Genomic DNA, 13,659 nt, shown 5'->3' on the forward strand with positions numbered 1-13,659 from the left:
CTGAAAACTGAAAATCGTTTTTAAGAGAAATTTTAAAAGACTCAAATAAATAGAAAGCTATCACATTGATATATTGGAAGATTTAATATTGTTAAGATCACAGTAGTCCCCAGTTATTTTCTACAGATTCCTCACAATCTCCCTCAAAATCTCTGCCAGTTTATTGCCAAAATTGGCAGGCTCATCCTGAAACTCATAAGGCAATACAAGGACGCAAAAATAACCAAAACAATCTTGAAAAATGAAAACAAAGTTGAAAGACTGACATTTCCAATGTTAAAACTGAATACAAAGCTATAGTAATCAGGACAATTGATACTCATAAAAATATACATATCGATCAATGAGATAGAATTTAGATAAAGCCTCACATTTACAATCAAATGATTTTCAACAACTTGCCAAGACAATTTAATAGTGGAAAGAATGATTCTTGGATAAGTAAATATCCATATGCAAATCCACATGGATATCCATATATTTATAACAAAATTAACTAAAAGTGGATCATAAATCTAAATTTAATAGTGAAAATATTGCATTTAAAAAGAAACATAGAATTAAATCTTAGTATCTTTGGATTAGGCAATGGTTTCTTAGATATGATACAAAAAGCACAAGCAACGAAACAAACAAATAGCTAAATTATACTTCATCAAAATTTAAAACTTTTGTGATTCAAAAGACACCTTTGAAAAGAGAAAAAAAAAAAACTACAGCATGGCAGAAAACTTTTGCAAATCATATCTTACAAAGGAGTTTCATCTAGAATGTATTCAAAATTCTAGCAACTCAATATTAAAAAGCCAAAGACCCTAGTAATAAAATGATCAAAATCTTTAAATAGACCTTTCTCCATATACATGTACAAATGGCTAATAAGCACATTAAAAAGATCCTCAACATCTTTAGGCATCAGGAAAATGCAAAGTGAAACCACAATGAGATACCATTTTATATTAATTAGAATGGCTACAGATCATAACAAGGCTTGGAGAGAATTTGGAGAAAATAGAACTCTCACACTCTACTGATGTGAATGCAAATATTTCAGCCAGTTTGGAAAACAGTCTGGCAGTTCTTCCAAGGTTTGAACAAACAGTTACCATATGACCTATCAAGTTCACTCCTAGGTATATACCCAAGAGAAATTAAAACATATGTCCACACAGAAACATTAATGATCCTAGCAGCTTTATTTGTAATAGTCAAAAAAGGGGAAATAACTCAAATGTCCATCAAATGATAAACGCATAAATGTCTTATAGCGATAAAATGGAAGATTTGGCCAAAAAAAAAAAAAGCAGTGAAGTACTGATATATGTTACAAAATAGAACATTATGCAAAGTGAAAGAATCCAGTCATAAAGGACAACATATTATATGATTCCATTTATACAAAATGTCCAGAGTAGGTTAGTCTGTAAAGATAGAAAGCAGGCTGGACATAGTGGCTCACACCTGTAATCCCAGCACTTTGAGAGGCCAAGCCTGGCGGATCATTTGAGGCCGGGAGTTAGAGACCAGCCTGGCCAACATGGCGAAACCCCGTCTCTGCTAAATATACAAAAATTAGCCGGGCGTGGTGGCACGCGCTTGTGGTCCCAGCTACTCAGGTGGCTGAAGCATGACGATCGCCTGACCCTGGGAGGTGGAGGTTGCAGTGAGTTGAGATCATGCCACTGCACTACAGCCTGGGGGACACGGCAAGACACTGTCTCAAAAAGTAAATAAAAATTTAAAAAAGATAAAGTGGTTGCCTTGAGGCTGGGGAGTTTGAAAAAATATGAGTGATACTATTAATAGGTATTGTTTTCTTGACAAAAAATTCTACAATTACATATTAACGATGGTTGCACGATTCTGTAAATATACTCAAAATCATTGACTTGTACGTATGTAAAATAAATCCCAATAAAGATGTTAGTTAAAATAAAGAAAATTCTATTTTGAGACATTATCACAAATGATAAAAATTTACAGCCAAAACTTGGAAACAATCCAAATATCCGAAAGTACTGGAAATGTTAAAAAAAAATTTATGTTAATCCACATAATATAATGTATTCCTATTAAAACAGTATTTACAAATTGTTAATCATAACATAGGAGAGTGTTCATGTTAGAATGGTAAGTAAAAGAAACAAGAAACAATCACATCAATAATAAAATTTATTTGTATTTTAAAAATAGCATGAATATTAAATACCAAAATATTAATAGTTGCTGTCTGTGCTGTTGTAGTATTGGTGATTTTTATTTCAACTTTCTTTCACGTTTTCTAATTTTACAAATTTGCTGTACATTTAAATTTTTAAAAATTTAAACAAATAAAAGTATTTAACCATGGATTGAGGTTTGCCATCAATAAGTGATTGCAAAACTGATATTATTCTACCAACTCATTTTAATAATGTTTAATGATGATTGAGCTAATAGATGTCTATTTTTTAATTTAAATCATCACTCTTTTTAGTTAATAGGGTTTTAAATGAATATTAAAAATAATTGAGTATGCAAATAGACCCATTACTATCCTTTATTGTTATCAGTAAATTAAAATCTGAGCCAGTGAGCTCAAAACATGAGTTGTTTTACCACTGAAACAATATTAGGAGAGAAGAGTAAAGAAAAAAAATTATAAGGCTATGGTCATATTTTAAATAAGTTATTATTAAGAATTGCTAATAAATCTTAGCTCTTTTATTCTCTATTAATGAGAATAATATGTCATACGAAACAAAAATAAAAACTATGAATCCTCTTATTCAGGATTTAGATAACTTTTTACATATGTTTAGAGCTTTGAATTACTAGATCGGATCATCAGTTTTATCATTATCTCATATTTAATTTGTAAGGAAAGCAGCAAAATATAATCCCTCCTGTGAATGTTTATTTGCTTTTTTTCCCCTGAAGAACAGAGCAGATTTATACAATACAATCTATATTTTTTGCTCAAACTATTCAAGTCTAATTCTGATTCTTTTCACATAGGTTTTAATGACTTTAGACTGAGAAAACAGTTGTTGTTGTTGTTGTTTTTAATAGCCTATAGGTTTTTACTGTTGATGCTACTAATATTAGAAGTTGAACAGTCAAAAAGCTGTTAGAGACCCAGAGAGATCACTACTGAGAAGAGGTTGCTTTGTATAACTCTAAAATACTCCAACTCCAGAGATTCATAATTTTTAAGTAATCTAGTCTAGTATTTTATACTAGACACTGATAATCCAGTTATATTTCTGGTTCCACTTCAGTTTTTTTCCTACTTAATCTCTATCTAGCTCTTCTCATTGAATCTTCAGTAAAATTGAGTAATAAATAAAGGAAACAAACTTTAAGACTAATGGAACTAGTTTTATTTTCTTTAACATAGGCTTTGATAAATTCACTGACACATTGAGTTGGCCATAGCATGTGATGGGAGACAGCCCAGTATCCTAGAAACTGATTTATATCATTGCTCTTGAGCGCCATTGCAAGCATAAAGAACTGGCAATTGTTCCCAGGTACTTTGGAGCTCCCTTTCTGGCCAAGGAACTCTGGAGAGGAATACTTGAGGCAATACTAGAACTCAGTCTAAGCATAGTTAACACCAGTAAACACTCAGCATGCCTTGGTGACAAAGAATGAAGTCACTACAATAATAATTCTATTGGTGATATACACAAAGGTGTATATGCACATACAAAGGTTTTCATACAAATACAAATACACAATTTTAATTCCCAGGCAATCCTAGACAGCTATAAGCAAATTCTTGAAAGAGCTTTTATTAATTAAAGAGCTACAGTGCTGAAGAGTCCTTAAGTAAAATATTTGGCTTAAGTTACCATATCATGAAGCCTTTTCCAGACACTAGACAAAAACTTCAAAGAATGGTTGGAAGAAGTTTCTGGCTTTTGTTGAAGGACTCTTCTGGAATGGTAGCCAAAAGCAAATGTGGCAAACTCATGACATGAAAAGCTAGGTACTAATGAACAAGATGCTCAAGATAACAAATAGCAGCCTAAAGGAAAAGACCAGTGGGATTTGCTACTGCCAAGGAGGACAGTGGATCTAAAGCAGTAGAACACATCAAAATCACCTAAAATAATCTTAGTTTTGCCCTGGTATAGGTTTCTTGACCTTAGCACTATTTGTATTTCAAGATGGATAATACTTCGTTTTGGGAAAGGAACAGGACACTAAACATGCACAGGGCATTGTTTAGCAGCATCCCTGGCTTTTATTCAATAGATACCAATATGACAACAATGTTTCCAGATATTACAAAGTGAACTTTGGGGTCCACAATTTTCTACATTTGATAAACAATCATAGATCAACTAAGTCAAATTCTCAGTACTAGGACTACCTTGCTCCCTAATTTGGCCTTCTGAATCCCACACATGGAATGGTTAGATATTTCTGGCCCGTGGCCTTATATTGCATATTTTAAATTTGTTGTTGTTGCTGTGAAACACCCATTCTGGCCAGGCGCGGTGGCTCACACCTGTAATTCCAGCATTTTGGGAGGCCAAGTTGGTGGATCACCTGAGTTTGGGAGTTCAAGATCAGCTTTGCAAACATGGCAAAACGCTGTCTCTATTAAAAATACAAAAAATTAACTGGGCATGGTTGGGGGCACCTGTAATCCCAGCTACTTGGGAGGCAGAGGCAGGAGAAATGCCTCTTGAGCCTGGGAGGCAGAGGTTGCAGTGAGCTAAGATAGCACCACTGTACTCCAGCCTGGGCGACAGAGTGAGACTCTGTCTCAAAAAAAAAAAAAACAAAAAACAAAAAACAAACAAACACACAAAAAAAACATACACACACAGACACACCACACACACAAAATCCATCCTTTCTTGGATATTTGTGGAATCTTCCCTTACTCAACTTATGAATGGCAGTGTGGAGAAAGCAAATGATGAAAAAATATATATGTGTGAATTTAAATCCCAGCTTTGTTCTATTCCATTTGTGAAACATTTGGCAGTTTATTTAAGCTTTGTCTTTAATTTCTACCCAAAGGACTTCTCCAGTCATCTAAAGTCTACTATTAACTGGAGGCAAAATGAGGATCAAGACAATGACCATAATGTTTCACATTAATAATTCATTCTCACATGGTTTCAGCCAGAACACAGAAGCTGTCCGTACAGGAACATCACTGATATTTCAAACCTGCCATCAGAGTTCACCCTTCAGAAAATAATGTGTGGGAATAAGATACATAAAAGGTCTATAATATTGTGATAGGCAGTCCCTAATGTGGACCCCTCTTACCCCTACCACTTGGTAGTCACTCCTTGCCGAGTCCCTTTCTCTGAGTGGAGTATGGATCTACTTAGTAGCTTCTAATAAATAGAATATACCAAAAGTGATGGGATGCCATTTCTGAGATTGGGAGACAAGAAGTCTTACTTCCATTTTGTGAGTGCCTCCTCCCACTCTCTTATTCACTAGCTCTACGGGAAGCTCGTGGTCATGCTGTGAACTGCCCTGTAAAAAGGCCCACATGACAAAGAACTGAGAAAATATTCTGTAGAGAACTGTGGTCTTCTATTCAACAACCTGCAAGAAACAGAATCTTGCCAACAGTCCCATGAGCCAGCTTGGAAGTGAATCCTCCCTAACTGAGCCTTGATGATGCCACATCTCTATGCAACACTGTGATTGCAGTCTCATAAGAAACTTTGAAGCAGATGACACAGCAAGCTGACCAATAGAAACTATGAGAGTATAAGCATTGTTTTGTCTTACCAAGTGTTAGTAATTTGTTACACAATAATAGGTAACTAAAGTAAACATAGGAGAATAAATGATTTTCTCTCTCTTCTCCTCATCCATTCTATGACAATCATAATAGTGATAATGATGATGGTGATGGTGCCCTCCTTAACTATCTGAGTCTCAGATGAAGCTGTGCCATGAGTCTTCTGCCCCTCAAACTAGCAGGGGCAATCCTACACTGACCATATTATCAAGATTCTGTCAAACTCTGAGCCCTAATATGGCCCATCAATTATCTTTCCCAATCATAATTACAATAAGATTAAAATTCTCATTATGAAACTATTAGGGATCAGATGTGGATTATTTCACATTGCTTATGCAATTCGTGTTTGAGGTCAATCTCAGGGGCAAAAACCCAAAAGAATCCTGAATGCAGAATTTAATTAGAACATCTCAAAGCAACCAAGTCTTTCCTATACTCATATCTCATCCTGAAACCCAGTTTAATATTAAAATAAAAATACCACTTTCCTCAAAAGATTATTTTGATAAATTAAATGACATAAATGCACAAAGTTTCCTAACCTTACTCCTGTGATGTAGTAAGTGTGCAACAAATATTAAGGGTTTCTTGTTATTTTAATTTCTTCCTCTTCCAATCCCTCAGTTTTCTAATCCTCTTATAGGTGTTTAATTCCATTACTAGGCTTTTTCAATTTCTGCCAAGGTCTTATTCTAAAAATACCAAGGAATTCACAGAACCAATTAGTTCTTTTTTTCACCTTAAAGTTTCAAAATGATCCACTTACTCCTCGTTGCCCTTAGATAAAAATAAGGCCAAATGATAAAATGAAATTAAAGATCCATTGTTTATGACCAGTCCATAAACAAATTAAATAATTTTCCTTTTTCTTTAACTAGAATATTGTCTACTTGATTAAAAATTAATGGCTCAAAAATTCAGAAGCTGAATCACAGCTTTTTAAAAAATAAATGCTATCAAAAAGACAAATGGATTAATACATATTCAGTTTTCTTAAAATGGGAAGAAAAGCACTTTTTCAAGTTTAAGTTTACAGTTAAAGATAGCAAAGGTACCAACGTACCTAAGCTAAAAGAGATCTCCTCATTATCATTTAATCTGTCAGCATATCTAGGGCTGGGTTTCTGGAAACAAACAGGTACCAATCTATCCTCTAAAGATCGGAGCATGGAGTAATTTGAGAATTATAAAATAGCTTGACCTATCTATAAAAATACTTTTTTCACATATCTTTAGGGGTGTTTTATCTGGATGTTGTCAGTGGGTTAAGACACTGTGATATGCTCAAACACATATAATTTAAAAACTTGTCAATCTCTAAGCAGCTACTAATAATTTACTGTGAATTGAAGTAACCAGGCCTTTAGAAAATAGCTTGAGAAGCGGCTCCATTTTGATAAAGAAGAGTGGGGAGAAAGAGTGGTACATTCAATTTTGAGAAGTCTCAGTAGCTAAAAAGAAATACGGCAGCACAAAGTAACTCAGGTAGGGAAAAAGAAAGGTTTCCTAATGCAGATTTGATGTGCTTCATGCAGATTAATCTAAAGTTGGTGTCAAGATCTTTCCCTTTCCTGAGGAGTGCTGAGTGCCTGAAGTTGCATGAGACTTGCCTAAGAGATTCTCTCAATAATATGGAAAATAATATAGATCTCAAATAAGTTGACCACAGTTTTAATCTTAGTAGGTGATCACTGTGCATCTTCTCGGGCTTTTAATTTCAGGTAACATACTGATAAATTGAGATGCCTAATAGAGGTTTGTTTTTATGTTTTGAGTTTAGAAATTACCCAAAAAGGATCTGTGAGATATTTCCAGTAATTTACTTAACATAAAATGCCTTATGTCATGCATGTTCATGATATTTATATTTCAGGTAGTATTGATAAGTTTTTATTTTCTTGTGATATTACATCTTGAAAGATTTACTGAATTGACTACCTACAAATCTATACAAACTGCTTACATGATTAAAAAATATATTATTGAAGAAAGTTGGAAATGACAAAAAGTAGTTTTAGTTTCACTGTCACAAGAAGAAATTGAAACAGCCCTAAAAATTCACTTTGTAGCCAAGAAAATGGTTTTCATAAAACTGCAAAAATGTCCCAAAGCAACAATATTATATTTCTTAAACTATTGCTGCTACTGACATAAAAAGAATTCTTTCTATAATTCTTCTGTGGCCTTGGTTGGTGACAAAGTGGTTATTAGAAAACTTTTGTAAATAGTTTCTTTTTATAAGCTTCCAGGCATAGAAACTAAAAAAAGAGAGAGACTCATTTGAGTGTCACTAGCTTCAATTATTAAATGGGTTTAAAAATCGCATGATTCAGTATATAAATCAAAATAATACACGATCTTCTACTAGCACAAATTTGCAGAAGTGCAATGTAGCATCATCAAGTAATGCCAACAATGGTCGAAATAAACTTTTGCTTTAGTGGTTACAAATGCAAGATGGCACAGTGGAAAGAACTGGGAGTAGTATACTCCATTAGTATATGACCCCTTGATCTCTTTGGGTTCCAGTTTCCTTACCTGTGTCATGAGGGAGTGCTACAAATGGTGTCAAATACTCCTTCTAGTTCTACGTTTCAAAGATAAATGTGAATGTTGTGGGACTATTAAGGAGGGATTCTTTCATATAAATAGATAACATTCACTATATAAATGTGGCAATGATATTTTGCTGCATATACTCCTTTAGTGTTTTTTAAATAGGTTTTAATTTTTAGAGTTCTAGGTTCACAGCAAAATTGATTAGAAAGTAGAGTTTCCACATATTCCTTCCCCCATACCCAAACAGCCTTGCCCACTATCACACCAGAGTGATACATTTCACACCAGAGTGATACATTTGCCAGAGGTGAATTTAAGCCAACACAACCATAGTTTATATTATCATCTATCGCTAACATTAGGGTTCACTCTTGGTGTTATACATTCTATGGATTCAGATAAATTTATACTGATAGGTTCCTTCAGTGTTTTTATTGTCTCAGCCAGATCACTATGTGATGGTGTAAAAAAATATTAAAATATTTCCTATAGTGAGTGCCAAACAGTGACATCCAAATAATGACCCTTATGCTGTGTTTATTTTTTTCTTTTAATAGAGACAGGGTCTCACTATATTGCCCAGGCTAGTCTCAAACTCTTGGACTCAAGTGATCTTCCCACCTCTGTCTCCCAAAGTGCTAGGGTTACAGGTACGAGTCGTTACAGCTGGGCCCTTGTTTATCTTTATCTTCCCTAGCAACTTAGATGTGAAATTCTAAACCTGGTAGATATTATAGTAACCAACAGTTGTTGCATCATTGAGTTGGATGACCTAAATTTGAATAAAAGAGATAAAAGATTAAAAAAGAATATAAGTGTGAAGTTTTCCAGATGAATAATTATTCTCTGAGTAGAATGTCCTCTTCAAGTAGCATCCTATCGTTTCATTATTAAGGAAAAGTCATAAGTAGTCCAAGGGGAGGGAGGACTGAATTGAATAGAGCATTACTTACTGAAGATCACTTAACTAAGTGGAGCAATGGGCTTTGTTTTGAAGGCTTTTCTCCAAACTAAAATATATGTGTTAAAGCATCAAATGCAGTATTCATTTATCAGGAGGAATATCACTCAGCAGGCAAGGATTTTCAAAGCTCAATTTTTTTTTTTTCCACTGAAATGGGACTTTTCCAGTGAAGAGATAAAAATGCTTTGAACATTTTAAATCTAGCCACAGTGTCTTATTTACTTCTGTGGAGAGTATCCAGAATTGCTTCATCTGGCAGAAGAAACAATTTGTTCATTGCAGAAAGCTTTAATTTATTACGACCAAACCCAGAAAGATTCAGATCTGTTAATTCTTATGAAATGCACAGGTTTTGACAATACATTCATTCTGTAATATCATGGTAATGAAATAGTATTATTAAATTACGATACTTGTACTTTGCAAATAATTCTCTTCCACTGCATCTCCTTTGTATGATTGGGGCTGTTTGTTTAGAATAAGAGGCAACTGTGCCTTTCCATTTTGATCCTAATGTAGAGATTATGTCCCTGAGGTAAATGTCATTAATGGAAGAAGAGGAAATAAAATATCTGCAAAAGAAATGAATCGAGAAAGAACCTATAGTCAGGTGAAATATGAAGGCCATAGTAAAAAAAAAAAAAAAAAAAAAAAAAAAAAAAAAAAAAAAAAGATTAATAAGTAGAGATTGGCACAACAAAAAAATGTTTGTTTTCTCTCTTTCTTTCTCTGAGTAACAATCCAGGTTTTCCTTTCTCTCTCTCTGTAACTTCCCTCCACGAAGTCACAGAGCTTGTATATCATCACTATAAAGATATTATAAGTCAAGCTGCTAACACTTATTCTGATCCTAATATATTTTCATAAAACACAATTAATAAAGGATTAGACTGTAAAGTAGATAGAAGTAACAAAAGTCATGCAAAAAGGCATTAGAAAGCTCCAGAGAGCACCACCACCATCATGACTTTCATTAGTGTTTCAGTTAGTTCAGTCTAAGCACTGGATGCCAGCCTCTTCGATTGACATTTAATATTGTAAATAGTTGCTGATGTCTAATCTTTAAGCATCAGCTCTGCAGACTGATGATGATGATGATGATGATGATGATGATGTTTATTCTCAACAGGGAGATTTTTTTTAACCTATGTTTATCACCCCAGAGTAGTGAAGAAACACCCATTTTTCTATTCAAATAACTGTATAGAATATATATTATTAGTTGAGAGAAGAGTAAAACAAAATCCTAGCTAATTAGAAATTTAAATGTAGCTTCCAGGGCATCTTTGTAAAAAAAAATATATATATATATATAAAATATGATAATTTCTACAATATTTTACTTCCCACTTATTTGATATTTTTGTTACCATTCTCTGAGCACCAACGTATATCAGGTACTTTGTTAAACATTTGCTTACTTTGATCTAAACATGCCCACACCCCAAAAAAATAAGGAAACAGAGCCTCAGAAAAATTAGGTAACTTACCCAAGGTCACAAAGCTAGTAGTGGTTGAGCTGGCATTAGAACCCCAGGTTGTCTGTGGCTGAACTCTGGTTTCTTCCAACTATGCTTCCCTGGCCTGTAGATCTCTAACCTTCTTTGGTTTTAAAGAAAGTTTTTCACTGCTGTATTCTGAGTAACAGTAGGGATTTTAATAGATTCTTGAACATTCTACCTACATGACTATTCCATATGCTTGCATCCCTTTACATTTAGAAGAAGAAATAGCTTTTCTGAAAATAATTTTTCCCCAGGAAATAAAAATACGGTAGGCAAAATGTAAAGAACAGAGTTTTAACTAAAACATGTAACTTCTCCTTAGGAAAAGTCACTTTGACATGAAATAAGTTTATGATATTAACAATTATTGGACATTTTGAAACAGAAAGTCCTATTCTCTGCAAATAAAAATATCCTCCATCATGGTACATGATATTAAATGTAACCATTTCAGGGCCAATATAAACCTTAGAGAGTGAATTCAACTCATTCAAATTATCTATTTACCCTTAAAAAGTGAAAGATTTACTAAGGATCTTACCAGGACATTTAGATCAAATTGCTTATATTAATATTTTTTCCTCATGGAAATTTATGAAATATTTACAAAACTCATTATGGAGTATTCAAAATAATTGAATATATGCTCCAGCTGAAATAAAGGATTATGTACCTAGTAAAAATATATGAATGTACTGTATGCATAAGATCTTTTACAAGTTCAAGTTTTCTTAGTTTTGCACTTAACAAATCCTATACAATAAAATTCTAATGAATAAAATGCATGTACCTAACCGACAAGGTAGATTATTCATTGTAGAGGTAATTAGCCTTCCACCAATAATGCAATTTGATTAAAGTCTGATCAAAAATCACACTGAGATTTTGGCAAAATTAACATGTTGCTTAATAAAATGTGTTATACTTCTTTGTATTTCCTTTTGGTAAAGGTGGTTTTAAAAATTTGCCTCTATTCAATTCCAAACGGTTGGTGCAAAACAATCTGCTTAAGAAAAGTCCTTTCTGAACCATTTGTGAAGATCCCCAGTAATTCACTAACTTGTAGTCAAGAATTTTATTAATATATGATTAAACAAAATGTGTTAGAGCTGGGGGAAAATAAGCAACTACCAGAAGCCCACATGCTGGGGCAAGATTACAAAGATTCTTTTTTTTTTTTTTTTTTTTAAGATTATAAATCAAATAGCTATTTGTGTTTTAACATTAGATAAAATTAAGTCTTTACACAGATAAAAACACTGTGGACATGCACTTACACGTTCAACACTGAAATGTGAATTCAGGAAACATACGATTTAGCATTTCTTTTTATAAGTTTAAGTCCTCAAGTGGAAAGTAGTAAATCTGAATTTTAATGTGAATACCAAATATTTCTGCTATGTCAGAATTTAGCAATTAGCACCAAAAAACTTGTTTACTTCAGCAAATTCAACAGTGTCTACCATTAATTCCCAATCATTTGTTCATATTAGCCTCAGCAAAATGTTAGTGTCCACTTTGCTTCCTGTTGCTTCCTTTCACCGTTTGCTAAAATATGAGAAGGTAAAGTAAAATCTGACTCCAAATGATACATACTATATTCAACAATAATTTTCAATGGTTTAGCATGTATAATTGTTTCTATTATTTGGATTTCATTTGCCACTGCTTGTATTACAATAGAAAATCACATCCTGATTATATTTTAAATAAGATTATATTTTAGTATATAATAGGTCAACATGCTTTATATGTCTTTATATTTATAACTAGATAAAAGTAAAGTATCAAAATAAAAAAGATAAACAAAAGTAAGCAACCAAGTGCCAATCGTGGTATGTTAATGCAATTGCAATTCAAATGCTATACTTTCGGACAATTTTACTTGATTGTTTTTCAGACATTACATATTTAGAACAATTTATGATTGGCTTTAAAATCTATCTATTTGCTGTTTTCTTATTTCTCACCTTAACTGTTAAAGTGCAGAGGAAAATGTTGTATTCCCATCATGTTTAATAAATCAAGTGAATACATTATGCATAAATTATGACTAAAAAGCTATTTACCTGCATGGAAATCTATTCCCACGGCAAATGAAGTTCCTGATATAGGCATCAAAGCATCCATTTTGTCACTTGGTTCAAGAGGTATTCCCCTGATTCCTTCATGAACAGAGTACATAAGAAATGATTCTATACCTAAATGCAGGACAAGAGATAAGTGGGGGAAGGGAAGCCCAGGATGAATATTTAAAATAAAAATAATTTCATTTGTATTATTTTTAAAATTCTTAATTTATGTTAATAAATGTATTTCTTAGCCTTTTTAAAAATTATTGTGCACTACACTTCCTGACTAATGAAAGGTGGGTAGATTTGTAGTTCTCAAATTTGCTTATGCATAAGATTTATTAAAATAGGAATTTATTAAAATGAATTAGTGGGCACCATCCCCCTCCCAGAAGCCTGATCATTTAAATTTCTAAAAATCTTCCAGTTGGTGCTGACGATGCTGGTACGGGCCCCACATTTTCATAAGCACTGAATTAGATTATTTGCGGAAGCCTACCTCATCCCTCAACCAAAATTTATTACCTTTTCCTTAAAATCCAAACATCTCTTTACTTATAGATGATAATAAACCTGATTTAAGATTACTATATCACTGATATTTTAATAGACTTTTAGATTTCTTAAATTAAGAAATTTATGAAGATAGTCTTCATAAATCTTTGTCATACTAAGAATACATCAATAGCTTAATTAGCTATTAATATCTCACTTCTGTAGCATCAAAAGCCTGTCCTAAAACAGGCACATAAATATTAAGCTAACTACCAGAAGTACACCTGCTAAAGCTTA

Source organism: Macaca mulatta, chromosome 12 (genome assembly GCF_049350105.2).
Source record: "Macaca mulatta isolate MMU2019108-1 chromosome 12, T2T-MMU8v2.0, whole genome shotgun sequence".
Classification (NCBI taxonomy): Eukaryota; Metazoa; Chordata; class Mammalia; order Primates; family Cercopithecidae; genus Macaca; species Macaca mulatta.